At 47.3% G+C, this 24,933-nt stretch overlaps 1 protein-coding gene and 1 pseudogene across 2 annotated transcripts in view; one reads left to right on the top strand and one right to left on the bottom strand.

The window, feature by feature from the left end:
- The window catches only part of MLXIP (MLX interacting protein), a gene marked incomplete at its 5' end in the record, with an annotated part of 57,263 nt that overhangs the window by 501 nt on the left and 31,829 nt on the right, over window positions 1-24,933 (top strand). The window lies entirely within an intron of this gene.
- Window positions 21,385-22,220, bottom strand: LOC104989605 (annotated as a pseudogene). The gene has a single exon (XR_825387.1). The product of XR_825387.1 is annotated as a 60S ribosomal protein L7 pseudogene (transcript).

The following is a 24,933-nucleotide window of genomic DNA, read 5'->3' as shown; positions in this document are numbered from 1 at the left end:
ATTACCTGCCTCCGTTGGCTGCTGTGGGGATGGAATGAGATAGGTAAAGTGCTTATTTCAGCGCCTGGCACATATTTAGTTGCTCCTGAAGTGTGAGCTAGTTTTCTTGTGAGGGAGGCTGGGTTCCCTCACACCCTCTTGATTGGGAAGCCCTCCCCCCACCCACATTTGGGAGGGGCCCTGAGTGCCTCCTAGGAAAACTTGAAGCCCTAGCCCTTGATGGTGGAGGCTGTCCCCCTGGCAAGTTGGAGGCTCCTTGGGCTGGCCCTGAAACATAATTTGGAGATGTTTAGGGCAGGTATCCCAGACACCATCCTCACCTATGGCTCTGGCTCTAGGCGGAGATCTCTTTTTTACCCCAAGTCACAGAAATGCCTGGGTTTAACCTCAGGGCTTAAAATGCCCTTCCACTCTCCCTTTCTCAGTATTTGTCAGGTATTTGCTTCAGATAACTTCTGCCTCGGAAACAGAACTTCTTTGGAGGAGCTGCAGTGCGGAGCAGCCCAGCCCTGCACAAAGCTCACGATAGAATCTCGGCAGAGTGGAGATTACTGCATTAGTAACTGGACTGGCTGGGGTTGTCTTAGGTGTCTGCTGCAGGCAGCGCAGACAAAGTTTCCTTGGAGACTCCAGAAGCAGTATCACGAGGAGTATGAACGTTTCCCTCCACCGCCCCCACCTTTTTTTGGAAAGCAGTGAGCCCCGAATATACCCAAGTTATACATTTACCTGAAGCTGAAACGCTAGATATACATAGCTCCTGGTGGCATTTTCCCCCTCTGGAATAAATGATTAGTCAACTTGTTCCTTTGTTATGTTCCTGAAACGCACCCCGACTCTGCCCGCCCCCATTTCCTCTCTTGAAGGCTTCCCTGATGGTTTGTTTGCCACATGGCTGCAGTACGTTACCCAGAGCTCTCCTCCCACCCCCTTTGCGTGGCACATTGGTTAGGCTCTGCTCTGATTCTCTGGTCTTGCCAGTTTGAGCTGGCACCAAGCCTGTGAAGATTTTTTTTTTTTTAAACCCAAATTGTATTGAGGTCTCAGCCCTCTGCCCGCTTTTAGCCCTGCTTCGTGCGTGTGTGCATGCTTGCTCGTGTCTGACTCTTGGCGACCCCATGGACTGTAACCCGCCGGGATCCTCTGTCTGTGGGATTTTCCAGGCAAGAATATGGGAGCGGGTTGCCATTTCCTCCTCCAGGGTTAGCCCTGCTTACTCGGTCTCAAATTTTGAGCTCTTCATTGGAATCAAACTCGACTCGACTGTAGCATACGGTGCAGTGAGAAAGAGAGGGCTTCCAAACAAACCTGGAGGTGAAAGACAGGAATGTGTTCTATAAAGCAAACTTAATCCTCGCCTTTATTTTAATATCAACTTCTCCGCATACAGAGAATGGGCGATGGAGTGCAGGAGGCAAGGGCCGAAGAGCTCACCTAAGCTCTGCTAAAGGGTAAATAAACCAGTCTGCCCTCTGTCCTCAGTTTGGATAACCTGAAGGCGTATTATTAAATGACACCAAAGAATTTTAGTAATGGTATTTTTTTTTCCATTTCTTTTGAAAATATTTTGGCAGCCAGCCGTTGCTCATTTAACTTTCTTGGTTGCAAAATGCATGCTTAGTTTGGTTTGAGGCTTACCTTGTTCTTTGAGACATCCAGCCCTGCTAGTTGTCTGTCCGGCTTTGCTGTCATTCCCCATGCAGAGTCTCCTGCCACTGCGGGTCCCCCATTGGGCATCCGCCTAGTAATTTCTCATGAAGATGCTCATCGTGTCTCTCTCTGCGTGAGGCTAATCTGGGTGGCCCCAGAATTTAGTTGGCAGCGTGGAACGTGGGTACAGATTGACAGGAGGAGGACTCAAAACCAGTTATCTGGGCTGCAGCCTCTGGCCCAGAAAGCAGCATAAGAACAAATGTTTCTGACCTCAGCTATCCTGCGAAGACTGCTCACTGGCTTTCAGAGAAGGAGGGTTGCGATATGGGGGGCAGAGGGGAAAAAAAACAACCCCAGAGGTGGCCTCACTCCCCTTTCAGGGCCATGTTGAGCCTTCACCCCTGTTTTCCAGGTTTTCTCCCTCTCCTGGCCGCTGGGCCTCCTCCTCTTCTGTCTGTTTCTGGCCTGGGCTCTTTCTGACTTCAGCTTCCTGTCGGTCCCCCGGCCTCTTCGTTCTAGCCGCCTAACTCTCCCTGGTACACTCTGTGCTTTTTTTTTTTTTGGGTTTGGTTTCCTGTTAACTGCTACCTCCCAGCTGTTTCCAGATGAGGTTCAGCAGCTCTTTGGGAGGAGGAACTAAGGGCAGGGGAAGTTGTGGTGGTTTTTTCCCCAGTCGTGTGAAGTGGACTAGGGACTCTGATATGATCTGTCCCTGAACTTGCAAAGTCATGAACTGCTAAAGGGTCTTTGGCAAGACTGACTTTGGCTGGGAAAAATGTGGGGTGCCCCATGGTCCACCTGGACAGGTAACAGTGTGGACGGATTCCAGCTTCCTGTAGCTGGCCATAAAATCCACATCCTTCCCACACCATGATGCTAAGAAAAGCCCCCTGTAGTGAAACATCTTGATTTGGTCCTGCAGTGTGAGGTCAATTGTTGGAATGTTTGGAAGAGGAAGAAGTTGCCTCTCCCCAAGGCAGAGCTTAGAAATTCATGGCTTGCCTTCTCTAAAGCTTCCTATCCGCCACTGGGGACATGGGGAGAGTACGGTGTCCCTGCAGGATGGAAGTGAGGATAAGTATAACTTATAATTATACTTATAACTTATAAATATAACTTATAACTAAGATAATGTCTATAAATGGGTCTGCCTGCCTTCTCAGTCATGTCCGATTCTTTGCGGCCCCATGGACTGTAGCCTGCCAGGGTCCTCTGTCTATGGGATTTTCCAGGCAAGAATACTGGAGTGGGTTGCCATTTCCTCCTCCATGGGATCTTCCTGGCCCAGGGACTGAAGCCACGTCTCCTGTGTCTCCTGCATTGCAGGCGGATTTTTACCGCTGAGCCATCAGGGAAACCCCACGAATGGGTCTGCTGCTGCTGCTGCTGCTGCTAAGTCGCTTCTGTCGTGTCCGACTCTGTGCGACCCCATAGATGGCAGCCCACCAGGCTCCCCCGTCCCTGGGATTAGAATGGGTTTAGTACCTGGCAAATAAGAAGCAACAGGAGGTTTAATGGGCTGAATCCCTTCTGCATCATCATTCAGCTGACATTTTTTAGGAGCCCAAGTTACTCATCCATAAACTAAGGGAAGTAACATATCTAACTGGGGTCTTTAATGTGGCTTTTAAATGCCGGCTTGACAGATGCTAAATGGATGCATTCTTGGCTTGTCCATACTCTCTGAAGCCCCACAGTGGAGCTATGTCCTCTAGAACATAGTTCATGGCTCTTTCCCTCTTAACATTGTGAGGAAAGTCACACATGTAAATCACCCACGCAGATTCTGAACACATCTAGTAGACAGCTTTCTGGGTTTGGTTTTGGTTTCGCTTCTCTACCTTTTTATGTAACTTTATTAGGGACCTTTGGTGTAAATATCTGTGGGGTGAGGGGAGAGACGATTCTTTTATGTATTTAGAGATAAACAGTAGCTTTCTGGACAGTAGATTTCTTTCTTTTTTTAAAATTATTTTTCTTTCTTTCTTTTTAAAAATTTATTTTGGCTACACCAGCTCTTAGTTACAAATATGAACTCTTAGTTGCTAGATCATGTGGGATCTAGTTCCCTGACCAGGGATCGAACCTGGGCCCCCTGCATTGGGAGTGTGGCGTATTAGCCTCTGGACCCCCAGGGAAGTCCCTGGACAGTGGATCTCTGCTCCAGTGGATAATCGAGGAAACCTTTAAATTTGGATCTGTAAGATACAAGTTTCCAAACTGTAGCCCTGTATATGTATGTATCAGTTCAGTTCAGTCGCTCAGTTGTGTCCAACTCTTTGCGACTCCATGGACTGCAGTACACCAGGCCATCACCAACTCCCGGAGCTTGCTCAAACTCATGTCTGTCAAGTCGGTGATGCCATCCAACCATCTCATCCTCTGTCATCCCCTTCTCCTTGTGCTTTCAGTCTTTCCCAGCACCAGGGTCTTTGCTAATGAGTCGGTTCTTTGCATCAGGTGGCCATAGTGTTGGAGCTTCAGCTTCAGCATCAGTCCTTCCAATGAATATTCAGGACTGATTTCCTTTAGGATGGACTATATATATGAATAGTTACCCACTGTTCCTGACAGACAAGGATTCAAGGTTTATAGCAATTGTCCTCTAAATGTTAAGTTTTCCAAGGAAGAACTTTCTAGTCCTGGGCATGGTAACTAGTTGTAAATGAGAACCATTCACACAGATGACTAAATTGGTTTTACTCTTCTGCAACCATGCCGAAGAGAAGCAGTTTCTCTCCTCTTGGGCTTTCTTTGGTCTTGAGTCATTATATAGTGTCTATTAAAGGGCCATGCTGGGTTGGAGTGAGGGCTCCAGAGATGAGAAAGAATAGTCTCTGTCCTCCAGGAGCTCACAGATTTGGAGTGGGGGACAGATAAACAGGCAATTGTAGAACAGTTAGCAAGGGCTGTGATGAACAACGTGAACCAGGTCTAACAGCAGCAGTGAGGACGGTCCCGAAACCAGAAGAGTGTGTGTCTGTGTGTGTGTGTGTTTGCATAATCGGGATCAGTGTGGACAGTTTCCCGTGTCATAGGGGTTTCATACGTATCTCCCCTTCCCTGTGTTACCTATCAGAAGTTACGATCCACCTTCCCAGGAAGTCCAAGAATTCCTTTTACCTGTGCTCTTTTCATTGGTGGTCCAGGACAAATTTCCTGTTTATGTAGAGGCTGGCTGGCTGATTGCCATCCTGATGGAAGGGCAAAGAAGGGTAATCAGATTGGGAAGAGCCTGGGGAAAGGAGGTGGAAGAGAGGATGGAGGGAAGTCATTTGCTAGACGAAAGGAAATTCATACTAACTGAGCAATTACTGTGTCCTAGAGTCTCTATGTTATCCTAAGTCGCAGTAGCCCTCTCAGGCAGGTGCTGGTGGAATTCATATTTTTCAAACCAAAAAAAAAAAGGCACAAAGTTAATTTGCCTTGTTGCTGGGAGGTGAGGCAGCTCATCCAAGGTGGTGTCTCTTGCTGAAAAGTCTTCTCCTTGTCTGCTCACAGAAGCGTGCAACTCTGTAAGAGAGAAGGTAGAAGTGCTAGTTCCTGTAGGATTGGAAGAGGGGAACCAAGACGGGGAAAACAAGTGCCTTTAGGCCACCCCATGCCCTTCCTCGTGCCGCCCTGCCCCACTGGTGAGATCCTGCCCTTCCCTCAAGCCTCGGCTCAAGTGCCCGTGGCCTGGTGGTCCCTCTCAAAGGGAGTGAACCCCTCGATGCCAGGCAAATCCACGACCTTATTGATTGTGCCTCGTATCTTTATTTACATAGACGTGATTTTCCTGCTCTCTTCACCTTTGACTTTCTCATGGAGTCTCACAGTGTCTGGAATATACTAGGCGGCTAAGATAAATATATGGAATTGAACAGGGAAACTCAGGGGCCTAGTGGCCCACATCATAAACTCTCCTCTGGTGGACCTTGTTTCTCTTCAGATGCACAAAGAAAAACCCCCTCCGTGGAACGCTTGTCTAGGGGTGCTGGTGTAGAGTGGGACAACGGGGTGGTGTTTGTATTGGGGGGCCCACACAACCTGAGATGGGAGGTAGATGAGTGGTGTCCCAGGACGTCTACGTGCTCATTCCCAGGACCTGCGAATACGGTAGGTCACATGGCAGAGAGGAAGTAGGGTTGCTAATCAGCTGCCTCTAAAATGGAGAGATGATTTTGGATTGCCTGGGTGGGCCCAATGTAGTCACAAGGGTCCTTAAAAGAAGAAGAGGAAAGCAGAAGAGAGAACTAGCAGGAGGAGTTGGCCTGAAGTCGCTGAGTTTGAAGATGAGGAAGGGGCCACAAGCTAAGGAACACGGGCAGCCTCTAGGAGCTAGAAAAGGCAGGGAGCCAGATTCTCCCCTGGAATCCTGGAAGCCAGCACTGCGCATATCTTGCTTTTAGCCCCAGTTCTGGAGACCCCTTCCAGAACTGTGAGACAGTAACTTTGCATTGTTCTAAGCCACTAATTTTGTGGCCATTTGTTACAGCAGCAGTTGGAAACTAGTACAGACTGGTTTCAATAATTTTTTGTTTTTAATTAATTAATTACTTTTATTTTTGGCTGCACTGGGTCTTCGTTACTTTGCATGGGCCTTCTCTAGTCTTCATGGGCTTCTCATTGCAGAGGCTGCTCTTGTTGCAGAGCACAGGCTCTAGGCGAGTGGGCTTCAGTAGTTGTGGCCCACAGACTTCATTGCTCTGCAGCATGTGGAATCTTCCCGGAGCAGGGATTGAACCCATGTCCCCTGCGTTGGCAGGTGAGTTCCTAACCACTCTGCCACCTGGGGACGTCCTCAACAGTTTCTCCAGTTGATGTTTTTAAGCCCATAACCCAGGTCTAAAAGTCTTTCGTCAGACTCCTTCCCCCACAGAAGAGCTGAGCACACTCTGCCGTCGTGTCAAACTGTGCAAAGTGTATTAGCGAAGTGCCTGCTTCAGGCGATCTAATGATAGGAGGGCCCTTGTTGTAAAAGGGAGTCTGTAAAGTGGTCTTATTCTGTTGCCCCAGCACAGTTCCTAGAATAAGGGTACTGTAGAAAGTTAACAGCACATATCTTTAAGGATTCATATATGGCTGATGAAAAATTCAGAGTGTGAGCTCCTATTGCCCATAATTGAGTTACTTCTTGGGTCTAATATGTGCAGTTCAGACAGCAGATATCTTAGGTGGTATTTTCTGTCTTGTTGGAGTTCTGTCTGTGGTTAGAATTCCGAGCCACAGGGCTTGAGTTTAGGCAGAGCCCTTTTGGCCATGGGAATCAGGGCCTGTCTCAAGCTGGCCCTTGCAATGGGGATTTACTGCAGGGATCAGGAAGTGTGTTCATGAACCTCCAGGATTCCCAGGACTTCCAGACCTCTGGATTCTGGAGGGGTCCCGGGCTGTGGTGGGTCCTCAGCAGAGGGAGCTTGCCCTTTCCTTAAGGCTTACCCACATAAGTGACTCAGCTCCTGTCTCAGACCCTGCTTTGCTTTGGGATCTTACTTCTGCTGCTGCCAGCTGGCGCTCTCACCTGCCTCTGCTGTCCTCTGCTTCAAAGCCCCTGACTATGGGGGTTTCTGCATCTGCCTGACAGGAGCTTGTGGGTGGCCTGAGTTTCGCACACAGACCTGCTCAGAGCTTCCTGTTACCATCAGTGCTGTATGCCAGTTGTCTAATTGAATTAGCCCGTGTCTAGCCCCAGAGCATCCAGTGATGCCCTTTCCTTTCAAAAGTATTAATCAGGCCTCCGATGGGTGCCAGGCCTTGTTCTCGCCCTTGGGGATGCAGCAGTAAACAAGACATGGCGTGCGCATTCTTTTTGTTGTTTGGGTTTTATTGAGAATGGCAACCCACTCCAGTATTCTTGCCTGGAAAGTCCCATGGACGGGGGAGCCTGGTGGGCTGCAGTCCATGGGGTCACTGAGAGTCAGACACGACTGAGCAACTTCACTTTCACTTTTCGCTTTCACACATTGGAGAGGGAAATGGCAACCCACTCCAGTGTTCTTGCCTGGAGAATCTCAGGGACGGGGGAGCCTGGTGGGCTGCCGTCTATGGGGTCGCACAGAGTTGGACACGACTGAAGCGACTTAGCAGTAGCAGCAGCAGGTGGCGCACAGCTATGTGCATGTTTAAGACGTCCGGCACAATAACTGACTTACAGGTATTGTCAAGTCATGGAGTCTATAGTCAGTTGAGGGAATCAGTAAGCAAATCAGATTTAAATCGTTCCTGCCGCAAAGAACATCAACTTCACCAGAAGATGGAAAGTGATAGCGGGTGGGGGAGGGCAGGCGGACACTGTATCTCGGCAGGTCAGAGAAGTCTTCCGAGGGGCTGACATTTCAGGTTGAACTGAAACCTGAGTGGTGAGTGGGAGCCAGCCGAGGGCAGTCATTCCAGGCGGTGGACGAGCCCGAGGCAGAGGCCCAAGGTGGAAGGATCAGGCACATTCCGGGGCTGGGAAGGCCAGGGTGGCCAGCAGGTTGAGGGCAGGGCGAGTGTTGGGGAGGAGAGGGGGAGATGGGTTTGGTTGGGAGATGGGAGGTTAGGATACTCCATTCATTGCTTTGGAGATCTGGCTTGTTGAGTCTGCGCAGTGGGGACCAGGGGACAGGAGGGCCGGGGGAACTGATACCAGAATGGTGGCTGGGAGGTGGTGAGACGTGCATGGATGCAGGGCGGGTTTGGGCTTGCCAGTGGAAAGGATGTCGGGGTGTAAGCAAGGAATCAGCAGTGGCCCTGAGGGTTTTGGTCTGAGCCGTGGGGGCTGTGACTGAAATGAGGAAGCCAGGGAGCCCCATCAGCTGTGTGACTAATGTGAGCTGTGTTGAGGACCTGCGCTGTGTGCTTGACTTGGCTGCATGGGCTATGGGTGGGGCAGCTCCCTAAGAAGGGGCTGCGAGGGGCTGTCAGTGTTGGGAGCTCTGCAGTCCAGGGAGGTCATCACTGTCACCAGAGTACCGGGATTCTTTCTTCTGTCCTGGCTGCTCCATCTCATCTCCCTAACCTTTCTTGTGCCTTGTAAGGGACCAGTTGGCCATGGGAGGTTTTGGCGTTTTGAGCTTGTATTTGGGATGGCAATGGTTTTTGTTTTCTGTGAAATAGATACTCTCATATCCCGAATAATATTTTTACTCCCTTGGGTTTGGTTGTGGTAGAAGAGTACTACCTGGTCTTGAATGCCCTACGAGGAAACATCTCCAAATCGAGCATCCCTAGTGTGTTTAGTTAGGGTTGGACTGCACCATCAGAAAAGCCTTCTAGAAGGAGGCAGGGTGGAAAGGGTTATCTGGTAGCTCTAGAAGGACGTCCAAGATCTGGAGGAATAATTCCAGAAACAGAATTCCTTGTCAATAGCTTTTGAGTCTCAGAAGTGATAGTGTAAAAATTAAAAAGAAAAGAAAACAAAGAAGAATCCAGTTGAAGAACAGTGAAGAGTGAGGCCAGGAAGTAAAGAGCTCAGAAAGGGATGTCAGGGAGAACCAGGCTGCTGGTGGGAACGGCACTGGAGAGGGGACCCACGGGGACTTGGTTCACTCTGCTTCACTGTGAGGACTATTGTGTGCGTAGGAGGGTCTGTTCTGAAAGCTAGTCACCACTTCTTTCCTCTGTGGCTTATGGGCACAGGCCATCAGGGAAGATGATGGCCTCTTGTGTTCCATCACCATGGGGCAGACAGTCATCAAACAAAAAACAGCTGCTTCGGTAGAAAGTAGGAGAATTAAACTAGTTTCCAGATATTTCCCCAATATTCTGGCTTTTAAAAAACAACCTAAAGAACCCCTTTTTGTGCTCAGGTGGTCACTGGCCCATTTGCAAATGGACTGCCTCATCTTCTGGGACCAGCCCAGAGAGCTAGACACTATGCTTTCTAGAGAAAGTGAATTTATAAATCTCTCTTATTTATTAGAATGAAACCCTTTCAACGAGTTCTTAAAACAGTGCATGATCATATTAGCTTGCTGTTTGAAACAGTGATTTTCCAGCTGAGTAGCAGGGCCTTTTACCCAGGCTCCTCTGTTCTTTAAATAATTATTATTTTGTTGTTGTTGTTCTTCACATTATTAAACGGATCTTTCTCTGCCTTGGAGCAGGACTTTCTTCCACTTGTGCAGACGAGTTTATGTTATCGTTGGTGTTAACAGCTTAATCAAGATGGGATTCATGTCCCTTAAAATGTGGTCGCTATACGTGTGCTGGTCATTGATTTCCTTTTTGTTGTGTAGCCATAATTGGAATCCAGTTTTAGAACATCCCGTCACCCCACCAAGATCCCTCATGCTCTTTTATGTTTAATCTCAGGTCCTGCCTTCGCCCCAGACAACCGTTAATCTGCTTTCTGTGTCTGTAATCTGCTTGTCTTGCCTTTTCTGGACGTTTCATGTAAATGGAATCATACTGTATGTGGCCTTTTGCCTCTGTCTTTTTTCACTTGGCATGAAGTTGGTGAGGTTCATCTATGTTTACAGTGCACATACATGTCTTGTTCCTTTCGATTCCTGGACAGTATTCCACTGTGTCATTGTACCGCATTTTGTTTATCTGTTCATTGACAGGCATGTTTCGGGGGGAAGCCTAGTAGCTTCGTTGTTTGGATGTTGGTATTCCATTTTCTGTAGTAAAGTTCTCGTACAGATTCAGCAGGGACTTCCTTACAGGGTGAAACTGGGAACCGCAGTGACTATGTTGGAAAGATGATGGGTCAAACACCACTAGACATGGTGCCGCTGGTGGGTAGCATTTCGCTCAGCCCTGTAAGTCCTGAGGTCTTTAATTGTAAAGGAAGGAAAAAAGTGAGAGGAGACGTGGGGGTTAGACTAGAATGACCAATCTTATTCTTATTTACCAATCTTATTTTTCTTCCATGGACCTTGTGTATTTGAGAGATACAGCCTTAGGAGTAAATTGTATTGAGCAATAAAAAGGAACAAGCTTCTGGTACGTGTCAGAAACATTACGTCGAGTGACGCAAGTCTTACTCAAGAGATTAGATATTGATTCCGTTTATGTGACGTTCTAGAAAAGGCAGAGCTAATCTACAGTGGAAAAAAATCAGATCAGTACTTGGCCTGTGAGGGAGGTTGAAGAGGGGAATACTGGGGAAAAGCAGGAATCTTTTAGGATGATGGTCATGTTTTATAGTATTGTGACTATACTAGAAACCAGTGAACACTTTTATTTATTTTTTTTTTTTTTCAGTGAACACTTTTAAAAGGCGAATGTTTTGGTGTGTAAATCATGTCTCAATAAACCTGTTATAAAAAAAAAAAACCCACGTCATTAGGACTGACCCGGATGCATTCTTCTTTTTGTAGCTGAATAGAATCCCTTGAGAGCCTATTATACAAAGTGAGGTAAGTGAGAAAGAGAAGGACAGATACTGGACACTAACGCACGAATGCGGAACCTAGAAAGATGGTACTGATGAGCCTGTTTGCAGGGCCGCAGTGGGCGCAGACACAGAGCGCAGGCTTGTGGATGCAGCGGCGGAAGGAGCGGAGGCGTGAATTGAGAGAAGAGCACGGAAGCACACACATTACCATATGTGAAACAGAGAGCAACTGGGCATTTGCTGTGTGACACAGGGAGCTCAACCCAGTGCTCTGTGACAGCCCTAGAGGGATGGGATGGGGAGGGAGATAGGGGCGGTTCAGAAGGGAGGAGACATATGTATACTTGTGGCTGACTCATGTTGATGTATGGCAGAGGCCAGCACAATATTATAAAGCAGTTATCCTCCAATAAAAAACAACACCAACAGAAAACCCAAACCATTTAGGTTTTCAACATTATCTTTAGGGAGTCGTATTTGAGATCTTAAATGCTAAATATGTCAGTGTCTAGGAGTTCCAAGAGTCTCTGTCTTCCATCTCTTCTGTGTACAGTAAATGAGAGACTGCTTGGGAAGGTGACCTACCCTGAGCATTTCCCCTAGATTAAAATCGACTCAGGAATTTGGCTCTCCAGGTTACCTCAAAGCTCCACAAATCACCCTAAGGTTATCCTGTTAAGGCCTTTTTTCCTTTTAACATTGTCTGGGTCAGGGGGTCACCAAGTCAAATGCCCACAAGGGTCAGGAGATAAAAGTGTGGGTCATTGGTAAGGCAAAGAGGACGTTTGCTGTCTTTTATTTTCTGGCTTCTGATGGAGTCATGGTTACAGACAAGCACTTACTTATTATGAAAACCCTGCAACTATAAACTGCAGTTGACCAGGCCTGCCTGATGGAAGTGCAGCGGTGGCGGTGGGGGGTGCGGGGGGGGATCTGTGGTGAATTGGTGGGCACCTGCCGGCTCTACAGGGGGCAGCCATCACCCAGCTCCAGGTGACTCTAGCTGTTTGGGAACGTGAGCTCAGTCTTACGAGGTCTGGCGTATTTGAAAACTGGAAGAAGTCTGAATTTGTATGTGAACTCTGCATTTCCATTTCTACCTTGGATCTGAGTTCAAGTATTAGGAAATTCTAGGGAAATGAGTTTAATCTCGGTTGCATCTGTTTATCTATTGGCCTTTCTTTTTATTTTTTAATTTATTCTCAAAATCTGTTTTGGCTGTGCCGCATGGTATGTGGGATCTTAGTTCTCCAACCAGGGATCGAACCCGCCCCCCTTGCATCGGAAGGGCAGTCTTAACCACCGGACCACCAGGGAAGTCCCACGGTTGCGTCTCGTTTAGAACTGAGTCCTGGCCTAAAGGATGAAGGAGTGTGTGGTGCTCTTTGCCACAAGGGCAGCCCTGGCACAGGGGATATCTTGTGAGGTGTTCTCACTCTGAGGTGTACCTTCCTGAAATGTTCATGTTCATACAGTCACAGGACCGTCATCTTCTGAAAACAAAATCCAAGACTGTCCTCCTGGTAAACCCCAGAGGTGTGTGTGCGCCTGGTAGACAGTTACTCGTAGAGTTATGAGGAACCAGGGCAGTTATTTTAAATGATCGTGATTTGGGGGTGGAGAGTTGACTTCACTTCACTTCTCCACGTGAAGTTCTTGGACAGTGGGTTACTCATCGTTTTACATTCCATTTCTAACTGTTATCCCTTAACTTCACCACCAGACCTGCCTGGGGCAGGGCTGTTTTCATAGGGTGATTCCAGGGTGGAAGAAAGGGATAATCATTTGACTTAACTCCAGACAGTTGATTTGGTTGTCGCTGAAACAAAATTATAGCTTGAAGTTAGACAGAAGAGGCCTCTCACTTGGCTCTTGTTCAAAGTTTCTAACCGGCACATTGGACGTTGTGTTACAGGCCCCTGGCTTGCTTTGCAGTTAACTACGTGTGTGTGTGTGTGTGTGTGTGTGTGGTAGTAAAGAAGGGATGTGCTTGCTTTGAACCCTTCCCCCAGCGCGCGCGGGCACGCGCACACACACACACACACACACACACACGTTCTCGCACAGCCACCTTCCTCACGATCTGAGGCTTTTCACCTCTTGAAGTTTCTGTCCATATTTGATCTGATCTACAGAGGTGTTGGCAAGTAGCTTTATGGTTCTTAAAGGCCACGACTTTGCTCCTGAGCCAGATTGAAATAGTTTGTACTTCTCAGAGCAACAGCAACCACGCTCACTAAGAAGTTGGGGGTATTACTCTTCTAAGCTTTGGACCTTACGTTTTGGATTTTGACTGTATTTCTGGGCCGCCTTCCAGGAAAAAAAAAAACCCAAACTCAATACCCACAGATAACCACCATCATTTCCCTGGTGTTTATTCTCTCAGACCTGGTGGGGTTTTTATTTTTCGAGTGGAGTAAGTGTGTTTTGTGTTTGTATTTAACAGATCATGAATGCCTTTCCCAAATACTCGTCTGCAGTATTTTTAGTGGCTGAGTAGTATTTCATTGTGTGGGTATACTGTCACTCACGGAACCCCTCTCTGGTGGACCTTAAGACCATTTCACATGAGTTTTGTGTTCCTGAGCCCCTGTTCCATTTCTCTTATCCCTACTTTCTCTGAAAACATCCTTCTGCCTCCTCCTCCTTCCTCACTGGATGAACTCTCTCCCTGAGAACCTTTCAGCAGGACCCTTGAAGAAAAGGGTCAGGGTTCCCCGGCCTGTCCCCTGCCCCTGCCTGCTTGGCTGAGGTATGTGTGGAGGGTGGAGGTGAGCAGGTTGCAGCCCAGGAGCAGCCTTTGCTCTGCGCCTCGGGCTGGAGAGAGGAAGGCTGGCTGCAGTGCCAGCCTGCAGAGGGGCAGGGGACGCAGGGGAGGGGGTCTGACACACCCCACAGCAGCGTGCGTGCCGAGCTCGCACGTCCCCACCCCGAGGCCAGGGCTCCTCACTCCTGCCAGCAGGAGGATGCCGGCGCTCGGCCTCTGTTGTTCCAGAGGCAGGGAGAGAGCGTTGAGCTTCAGGAAAGCTGGTGGTTCCAGCTGCAAGCCCGCCCAGCTGGGGCACGCTCACCTGAGACCGGGAGCCATGTGGATGCATGTCCCTGCGAGTCACAGAACAGATGCCAGTATGACTTGGTACATGGAAAGAAGAGCTCACTCAACTCTCTGGAAAAGTTTAAGTACTTTCCAGCCCATCAAGTCCAGAGATGCTGATCTCTGGCTCTCTGGCAGCCTTACTTGTCAGCCTGATCCGTTGTGGGGTTTCTGTGGTTCTGTCTGTCTGCCCACCCACACTGATGGCAAGAGTGTGTGGCGGCGGGGTCTGATATAAGGCAAAGGACTTGGGTGATGTTTTAAATGCTGGATGAGGTTGTTACAACTCCCTAGGCTCAGTGGCAAGGCTCGGCTGCCCTCAGGGCATCCAGGTTCACTGGCTGCGTCCTAGCCCAGAGCTCCTCACTGTGACCCCCATCTCCTAGCCCAGCAGAGCCTGCTCTAGCCTCCCGGCTCTCTCCCAGCCTGGCTCCCTAGTGACTGGACCAGTTTTCAATTCCTCTTAGTTTTGAATTTCATGATTTTTTTCCCCCACAAGAAACCTTGGCAGAAGACTTTGTTCCCTGGGAAAAAAGCTCTCAGAAAAGCAGAGAACCCAGCTATCAGCTCAGCCCCTGGCTTGTCCTTGACGATGTCCCGGCACAGTACTTGTGAGCCAGCAGGCAGGTGGTGCTGAGGAAACTTACCTGGTGGGCACGGCCTTCGGGTGCTTCCCACAGCAGCCAATCAGAGACCTACTGATTACAGTCAGTAGCCAGCTGCTTTTTTGCCCGATAAGTTTGTTTGCTTATCTCTATATTCCTGCCAATTGCTGGCTCCCTGGAGCCATGGGTGTGTTTGTGGTGATTGGTAAAGTATGGATTAAGTGAGCAGGGCGGGGCGGGGTGTGAGAAATACAGGTGTCATCTTCTGGTCTCTCTCACCCCCTGGCTCTTACCTGCAGAGAGAATTTTCTCTGGTTCCTGCCCTAGAGGGTAGCAGCTTTCAGGCTTCTGGAAAGCTGGGAGCAGCCACCTCGGCTCAGTGGCTCTAGCTGAGGTCTTGAGTGTGCTGATGCTCTTGAGTGCTAAGTTGCTTCAGTCGTGTCTGACTCTTTGCGACCCCATGGACTGTAGCCCGCCAGGCTCCTCTGTCCGTGGGGTTCTCCAGGCAAGAATACAGGAGTGGGTTGCCATCTCCCTCTCCAGGGGATCTTCCCCACCCAGGGATCAAACGTGTGTCTCTTACATCTCCTGCACTGGCAGGCGGGTTCTTTACCGCTAGTGCCACCTGGGAAGCCAGAGTCCTTACAGCAGTGTCCATCTAAGGGCAAGTGAGTTTCCTTGGCTAGGGCAAACCAAGAGAGAAATAACAGGGTAGTCCAGACTGAACGCAAAAGCTATCTCGAGCAAGCTGCCCAGCCAATGGACTGGAACAGTGACCCAGCAGCACTGTAAACAAGCTTGACGCTCAGCCCTGTGTTCTCTGTTGGCCAGGATCCCTGGGAGCGCATCAGTATGTGAGACTCAGATATGTCCCGGGAGCAGTAGGAGCCCCACGACTGCAGAACGCCAGCCTGGGTGATGTGTCATCGCTGAATGGCAGTTGGCCTGCCTCTGTTGCATCACACGCTGTTAGTTTCTGAGTATAACTTTCTTCCCTTTTTAGCCTGGTGTCTCCAAGTCCTGGGGACCAGAGATAGAAATGAAGAGGGGCGTGCAGGGTTTGTTGGGCTGTTGCAATCTGCCGACAAAGCCATCATTGTCTGGGATAAAACACCAGTTGGGTCACTTTGAATTGCTCCATCGCTCCAGTGCTCAGTAACGGCTGTTTTTCTTCCACCTCAGCAGCGTTCCTGGGGAGAGGTGAAAGATGGACTGCCTGATCCAGAGCGGAGAAACTGCTCTCCCTTGCCCTGTCTGTGCAGCAGCATCTCGGGTGATCAGTTAAGCATCCAGAGCAGACAGTCTGCTCCTGGTCAGCCGGCGTCCCAGGCTGCTGCTGGACCCCAGCTGCAATTTTGCTGTCTTGGCCTCTTGCAGGAAGGGAGCTTTTAAGAACCAGGCTGCTGCTCGTGGCCTCAACCTCCCGTGGCACTCACCTCTCCCGGCCAGGTGCCCCACCCACAGCCTTGTTGCTGAGCTGACCTCCCCTGTGACCTTTTAGCCTACCGTCTCCCCCGTTGTGTACGATACCTCAAGCTGCCAGGTTAATCTGGAGAGCGAATCTTTCCTCTGGCTGGCTGGACTCCCGGATGCTGTCCCTCGAGCCTGGGACAGACACCCGGAGTTTTGATCCTTTCTGGTACCTCTGCCCCTCATTCAGTTCCACATTTGTGTGGTCAGATTAGTCCAATCCGGCTGTCTTTGTGGAAATCCCAGCAGCTGGGGTGAGGCCACCAGGGACTCCTGAGGGAATGAGGGAGCTCACACAGGAAAGCCTGGGCCTCCATTTGCTTCCAGTGCCAGGAATTTCATTTCCCTGCATCTGGATAGCTCTCCAAGTCCAGTGTGGTCACGAAATGACGTTTGAAGAGCTTAGGAGAAACGCAGAGTATGAGAAACATTTTTTTTTTAATGACCCTGATCCCAGACAGACAAGTTCAAGTGCTTGTTTTCTCAAAGATGGAGCTGCAGAGGCCAGAGAGTCTTTGAGGTGGACAAAGCTGGATGGACAGGAGGGGGTGATGTAAAATGCCCTTGTCCACATCGTTAGTTCTCCCTTAGATATAGTCTTGGGAACTGCCTCCATGAGGGGCTTGGGGAGAACAGAAGAACCTATCAATGGAACTGAACTGCTTCTTTAGTTCAGTCCTTTGAATTTTGTGGTATTAAAGTTGGGTGGGTAGCTATTAAAATATGTTTGCAAAAATGACTCATTTGTTTGCCCTTCTCTTAAGGATTAGAGCTTCCTTTGATACAAGCCAGTTTTCCAGATCACCGTTGTTTATTTCATTAATCATCTCTTTTATAAAATCAGCCATTCTTAATGGGAAGTGGAAATCCCTCTCAAATTGGTAATAATCTTCAATGCTTTCTTTTAAAAATATACATATATATTTATTTATTTGGCTGTGCTGGGTCTTAGTTTTGGCACCCAGGATCTTCAATCTTCTTTGCAGTGTGCGAGGTTTTTAGTTGCCATATGAGAACTCTTAGTTGTGGTGTGGGATCTGGTTCCCCGACCAGGGATCGAATCCAGGCCCCCTGCATTGGGAGCTAGAGTCTTAGCCTCTGGACCACCACGGAGATCCCTGCACTGCTTCCTTGATTATTTAGAAACCTATTTCTGAGTGTTATTTCCTGTGTAGTCCTAGCACCATAGTGGCTTCTTGATAAAGTTGCACCGAGGCAGTGTGTTCACTTCTCTATTCAACCCTCTCAATCTCAAGTGAGCCGAGTTTTCAAATCTTCAATGACCCGTCTCCTCCGGGCTGTTGGCTGCCACCCGTTCTGCAGTGAGTTTGCCATTTCCGTTCCCTTTTTGTCCCGGGCTGCCCATTTTCCATTGGTTTGCATAACTTGTTAAATTGAGTGTAAAATGAGAGTAATTAACTTAGTGAGGGCTTAGAGACTCTCCTCTGAGTCAAGTGCACAGACCTTTACTATCTGCCTTGAATTATTTTCACTTTCTTCGGTGTACCTAAATTAAGCTCCAGCTAGTTGTGAGATAATGCTATACTTCTCAACTTCTTTTACAGAGTAATTTTAAGCCATTGTTATCCAGTTACATCAATGAAATTTGTTGGATGGGTTAACTTGTATGTATGAAAGAAATTATTTGCAGATCTTAAGACTACTGAGCTCTTAAGAAAATGCCAGTGTGTTCTCATTTCTGAAATGTGGCAAATTAAAAAAAAATAAAAAACTCCAAATCAACATGATAAACCAAGTCCCCTGGCTAATTAAGTATTCCTTTCTAATAATTATGAGAAGGAAATTCACTTTTTCCCCTTTTCAAAGTGGAAATAGTTTTATGAAGGTTCCTTTCCAGCTCTCCTCCTTGTTGTATAGAAATGCATACTCATTGTCAAATGGAGTATTCAGGCATTTCAGGAAGACAGAATTAGAAGAACAGAATCCTCTGAAACATTCTTCTTGGGTTTATTTATTTTGTCACGGTGCCCTTTTTACTCTTTTTCTATGCCTGAATAGGTAAAAATAGACCTGTACCATCATTAAAGAGCCAAAGTTTTTACTTTTGATAAAGGCCAATGCTTGTTGTTTTTAAATGGTTCATGCTTTTTTGTGTTCTGTTTAATAAATCTTGCCAAACCCAGGACCTCTAAGATTTTTTTCCTAGGTTTTCTTCCGGAAGTTTTGTAGTTTTAGCTCTTACGTTTAGGATTGTGCTCCATTTTGAGTCAGTTTTTACATATGGTGTGAGGTAAGGGTTAAGATTCAGTTGAAGAAGTACTTTGATGAGTGTTCTTATTTATATCTCTTCTCATTCTGCTTCTTTAGTTGTTTTCGTAAGATACACTCCTAAAAGTAAAACTGTAAGATCAAAGATTCACACTGAAGTCTTTGATATATGTTGCCAGACTGGTTTTCAGAAGTTGTATCAATTAGAAAAGACAACCCACAGGGAGCTCAAACCTTTGCTCACCCTGACAACCAAGAGGGGTTGGTGGGACGGGAGGGAGGGTCAAGAGGGGGAGCCTGTACCTGCAGCTGGTTCATGTTGATGTACGGCAGAAACCAACACAGTATTGTAAAGCAGTTATCCTCCAATTAAAAATAAATTTTAAAAAAATGACAGCCTCTATAATGGGAGAAAGAAAGTGTTAGTCGCTCAGTTGTATCTGACTCTTTGCGATCCCACGGACTGACTGTATGTAGCCCACCAGGCTCCTCTGTCCATGGGATTCTCCAGGCAAGAATACTGGAGTGGGTAGCCATTCCCCTCTCCAGGGGATCATCCTGAACCAGGAATCGAACCTGGGTCTACAGCACTGCAGGCAGATTCTTTACCATCTGAGCCACCAGGGAAGCCCGTAATGGGAGAAAGTATTTGCAAATCATATATCCAATAAGGGCTATGCATCTGGAGTATATAAAGAACTCTGCAACTCAAAAATAAAAAGACAAACAGCGCAGTTAAAAACAGGCAAAGGAGTTGAATAGTTGTTTTTCCAAAGATATTATAGATATATGGGCTTCCCTGGTGTAGACGGTAAAAAAATCTGCCTGCAATGTGGAAGAACTGGGTTCGATCCCTGAGTCAGGAAGATACCCTGGAGAAGAAAATAGCAACCCACTCCAGTATTCTTGCCTGGAAGATTCCATGGACAGAGGAGCCTGGTGGGCTGTAGTCCATGGGGTTGCAATGAGTCAGACACAACTGAGCAGCTAGCACTTTCACAATAAGCATGTGAAAAGATGTTCAACACTACTAATCATTAGAGAAATGAAAGTCAAACCCACATTGCAATCCTGCTTTATACCCACTGCTAAGTCACTTCAGTCGTGTCCGACTCTGTGTGACGCCATAGACGTCAGCCCACCAGGCTCTCCTGCCCCTGGGATTCTCCAGGCAAGAACACTGGAGTGGGTTGCCATTTCCTTCTCCAATGCATGAAAGAGAAAAGTGAAAGTGAAGTCGCTCAGTCGTGTCCGACTCTTAGCGACCCCATGGACTGAAGCCTACCAGACTCCTCCATCCATGGGGTTTTCCAGGCAAGAGTACTGGAGTAGGCTGCCATTGCCTTCTCCTACTAGATTGTGATAAATGTTGGCGAGCATGTAGACAGATTGGGACCTTCCTATAGTGCTGGTGGAAATGTAAAATAGTGTAGCTGTTGTAGAAAGCAGCGTAGTAGTTCCTAAAAAACTTAAGCATAGAGGTGACATTTGCCCCAGCAATTGCACTCATAGGTATGTGTCTGAGAGAAAGGAAAACACTGCACACAAACGTTCTTAGCAGCAGTGTTCCTGGTAGCCGAAAGGTAGAAACAGTTCAAATGCCCATCAGCTAATGAATAAATAAACAAAATGTTATCTATCCGTTCAATGGAATATTAGCCACGAAGTGGAATGATATACTTGCTCCAACATGGATAAGCCTTGCAGACATGCTAAGGAAGAAGCCAGTCACAAAAACCCACACATTGTGATTCCAATTCTATGAATCCTGCAGGATGAGCACATGTAGAGAAAGTGGATTAATAGTTGTTCAGGATTGGGAAGTGATGACTAAGGGTACAGAATGTTGTTTTGAGGTTGTGAAAATATTCTACATTTGCTTGTGGTGATAGTTGCACAACTCTATGAGCACACTAAAACCATTGAATTGTATACTTCAATAAAGTGAATTATGTCACAATAAAGCTTTTACCCCCCCCCCCAAAAAAAAAGGTTGTACTGACTAGTATTCCCACTAGCAGTGTGTAAGAGCCCATTTGCCTATATCCTCCCCAGCTTTGGGTTGTTGATAACCGTAATTTTAAATTCTAAATCAGCTCTGTTGAGGTTTAATATGTAAACAATAAAATGCATGCTTTTAGATGTGCCGTTACATGTGTGTGCTCAGTCAATTGCTCGGTCGTTTCTTGTTTGTGACCCCATGGACTGAAGCCCACCAGGCTCTTCCGTCCGTGGAATTTTCCAGGCAAGGATACTGGAGTAGGTTGCTTTTTCCTTCTCCAGGGAATCTTCCCAACCCAGGGATCGAACCCAAGTCATTCTAAATCAGCTCAATTGAGGTTTAGTATGTAAACAATAAAATTCACCCTTTTAGATGTGCAGCTGTATAATTTTGACAAATATACACACGTGTACACGTGTATTACCACTACGGCCCAGACACAGGGCATATCCACCCCCCGAGAAGGTTCCCCCGGACCCTCCCTGGGCATTCTGCCCCATCTCTGTCTCTCTCACTGTAGCTTAAGTTTGTCCAGTGTTTTGTGTAAATGGAATCATACAGGATAATACTCTTTTATCTGACTTCTTTTGTTCAGCATATATTTAACTCATCTGTCATACATGTTGCTCCATGTATTAGTATTGTTACCTGGATAGACCACAACCTGCTTATCTGTTCACCTGTTGGTAGATATTTGGCTTGTCTTCCTTTCATTGTTTTCAGCTTTATCACGAATAAAGCTGCTACGAATGTTTATGTATAAGCCTTGGTGTGGACGTATATTTTTATTTCTCTTAGGGAAATGTTTGGTGATGTGTAAAGTGTGTGTTTAACTTCATAAAAAACTGTCAAATGATTTCCGAAAATGGCTATACCTTTACAAAAATATCAGGTACCATTATTACTGTGCATTCAAAACTCTGTTAATCTGATAGCCAAAAAATGGCATCTCTGGTGTTTTAATTTGCATCTCTTTTATCTATAGTGTATCATTTGTTCCCTGAATTTGACCATTTATTTTATTTTATTTTTTTTGTTTCGATTGTTTGTTAACCAGATTACAATAATAATCCTGGTAGATACCTTAGTTCATCCTTCTAATAAGCCTGTTGATCTGGTCTTCCCTGTTGCCAGCATCTCCACCTTCTACAAAATGGGTGGTCTTTTTCTTCATTCCACCTCGTGGAGAAGACAATTTAAAGGGCCACAGGAAGTTGTTTGCTTCTTTGAAACGTTTTCCAGCGGTATAGATCTCATGAATCAGATCCTCCATGCAGATGATTCCATATTTCCCAAGAGATCAAGCAATCAATGCGTTGTCTGTCAGGGCAATTCGCTTTTTGTTGATTTTGCCAAACCACGCTTGTAAATCAATTCATTTACAGACTTCAGATTTGGGTACCCCATGCAATGTATGGCTCCACAATTCTCAGCATGTTAATTGAGGCCTTGTTGAGCTTCACAGAGGTGCCGCTGAAGATCTGCCGGAGGCGAAGGAGCCGCAGCACCTTTCGAGCCTTTGGGCTCACACCATTGATTCCTCTGATCCTGATGACAAACGCCAATTTGGGTTCCGCGGGTACATAGAAGTTACCGGCTTTTCGTGCCATCCTAGCCATTCAAATTTCAGTTCTGTACATCTGCCTGTATTCCTTGTGGTAATGCTTAGCTTTTTCATAGATAAGCTTCCTCCTTGCCTTTCGAAGCATCTTTTGGGCAAACTTCTTTCTCAGTCGCTTGATCTTAAGCTCTGCGAAATTCTTCCGCTTTTTCTTAAGGGTTTCTGGCACAGCAGGAACCTTCTTTTTCTTCTCTTCTGCACCCTCCATGGTTCCAGCCGGGAAAGAGCTGACCATTTATTTTATATTTGTGAGTTTCCTTTTAATTCTTTGGATTTGTTCTTTTTTTTTTTTTTTAAGTTGGGATGTGGGTCTTTCCTTCTCCAGTTTTTTTTTTTTTTCATCTTTCTGTTATAAAAAATGATAACAGAAAAGTTGAAGTAACGGTGCAGCCATCATGTTTATAATCACTGCCCATACAGTTCACATTTGTTAACTTTTGCTATACTTGCTTAATGTGTCTGTATCTCTTACTTTCTAAACCCCTAATAATACAAGAGATTTCTTTCTAAAACTTCCCTTTCCTAAACCCTACCCTCTCTTCTTTCCTTCCTCTCTCTTTCCCCTCTTTCTCATTCTGCTTTAAAAAAAAATTTTTTTTTAATGTGGACCATTTTTAAAGTCTTTATTGACCTTGTTACAACATTGCTTCTGTTTTACGTTTGGTGTTTTGGCTCTGAGGCGTGTGAGATCTAGTTCCCCGACCAGGGATTGAACCTGCGCCCCTTGCATTGGAAGGCAAAGTCCTAACCGTTGGACCCCCAGGGAGGTACCCTCATTCTGCTTTATTTAAATAACTGGTATGAGAAGCTAGCTCTTCCTCCTGCCCTATCGTCTTTTTGGATTATCAGTTCAGTCAGTTCCGTCACTCTTCATGTCCGACTCTTTGTGACCCCGTGAATCAGAAAATAACACTGAACCTGAGCGTGAGACAGAGAGACGCTGACTTTCCACGGCTCTCTTCTTTTCCCAAGAGTATAACTACTGTAGCGGACCCCAGCCCACCAGAAAAGGGGAGGCAGCAGTGAGGTGGAGAACTTAAGGCTCCAGAGAGTCAACACTCTTAACTCCCGTCATCAAAGCCAAGAATGAAGGAGGCAGGGCACCAGAAGCCATAACTGCCGATACTTTGAGAAAGACCTCTTTATTCCTCCTGCCGGAAACCGTTTTCTCTACACCCCCTCTCCCGGGTTAAGTCCCACCTGTCTTGGAGACTCAGCTCAGGCATCCTGCTTGAGGAAGCCATCCTGAATCCACCACTGGGCGCCCTGCTGTTTCCATGCCCTGCACACATGCCCTCGCTCCCTTGAAGCAAGACATTTCTGACTTTCCCATTAGCTTGCGAGGTCCGAGGGCCAGAGCCTGGCTTTTGCGCCTGGTCCTCCACACAGGGTCTGATGCGTCCCACGCAGGCTCTTGGCAAGTGTTGCTGGGAGGCTTCACTTCCTGGCCGGCTGACGATTTCTCCAGTTATGGCTGCGTTTGCTTTCCTGGTCTTGAAAGCGTGGTGGACTCGCAGGCTCTTCTTTATCAAAACTCGTATTTGTCTGAGCCTTATAAAAAGCTGAGAAATGAAAACTGTGGCCTTTCCCTTTTTATTTGTTCCAGCAGCTGCCTTCTCATCATTTTAGGGCAGTCGTTTCTCACTTGGTACTTTTCACTTTTCTTTATTCTTTTAGATTCTAGAATTATGGGCTTTGAACCTAAAGAGGCTTAGCCATCAGCTGCACAACCTAAAGGGCTTCCAGGTGGCTCAGTGGTAAAGAATCTGCCTGCCAATGCAAGAGATGCGAGAGATGTAGGTTCAAATCCCATGGTTGGGAAGATCCCCTGGAGAAGGGAACGGATACCCACTCCAATACTCTGGCCTGGAGAATTCCATGGACAGAGGAGCCTGGCAGACAATGGTCCATGGGATCGCAAAAGAGTTGGACACAACTGAGCGACTAAACAACAGCAACAACACAACTTAAAATGTGAACCCAACTGGCCTGTCCACTTTCTCCTGGAGTACCTGCAGCGTTTAGAACTGCACCCTCAGCATTCCTGCCTGGGTTTTCCCTCTCTCCCTCCCGCTGTCTCCCAGGTTTCCCCTCGCTGGCCTGCCTGAGTGGTGCTTGATACAGGGCCTTGCTGTGAAGCGTGCCTGAGAGCTGAGGTGAGGGTGAGTGATGGGTCCCTGGCGGCGTTTTCTTGCTTGGGAGGCTGGGAGCATGGGGAACGGCAGGCTTCAGTTCCTGTTAAAGAGCTCTTAGGCTTTTCTCCTATGTAGATACTTGTCTGGGCTGGGAGAGTGAAATGGTGCTAATAAAAAAAGGGAGAGAGTTGTGTTTGTGCTGCTAATACTGGTGGGATTCAATCTGCCTTTTCATTGAAGAACCGCGTATCTAATCTCTAAGTGGTAGTTCTCTTTGGCTCTCAAGGACCTTTGCTCATCACCCACCCCTAACAGTCATTCTCTCCTTGTCCCTTGAGTCGAGTCGCTGGGAGGCTTGGCTGAGGCGGCCAAGAGTCCTTCAACTGTGCTTTCTCACAGCCTAGGGTCAGAACTGTTCCGAATGTTGTGGGAAATGTCAGCCGGATGCGTTCATCCGTTTATCAAGAACCTCCTGTGTTCCACACCCTGTTAGTCCATTCTGAATACCTTTCTTCACTTCATTCTTGCCACAGCTCTGTGAAACAAGACTGTCTTTTCCCCCAAAAAAAGCGAAGTTATGGAAGGCCAGCTGTCTGCCTGAGGCCGCATGGTCGGCAGGCGGGGACGCGGATGGGAGAGTCGCAGGTGGTTAGGAAAGCGTCCTTCTGAGTAAAAGCTTCTGCTGTACTTTAGAGTCAGCCCTAACCGTGAGGCACGTGGTGTTTCTACCCATGAAGGTAGGCCGGCCTGAGATTCTGTCGATGGATTTTTCTGTCATCAGGACAGCACAGTGGACAGGATCAGATTTCCTCAGTAAAAC

The sequence above is a fragment of the Bison bison genome, unplaced genomic scaffold (genome assembly GCF_000754665.1).
Source record: "Bison bison bison isolate TAMUID 2011002044 unplaced genomic scaffold, Bison_UMD1.0 scf7180017864160, whole genome shotgun sequence".
In the NCBI taxonomy this organism is placed as follows: Eukaryota; Metazoa; Chordata; class Mammalia; order Artiodactyla; family Bovidae; genus Bison; species Bison bison.
This window is presented reverse-complemented; position numbering and strand designations above follow the sequence as displayed.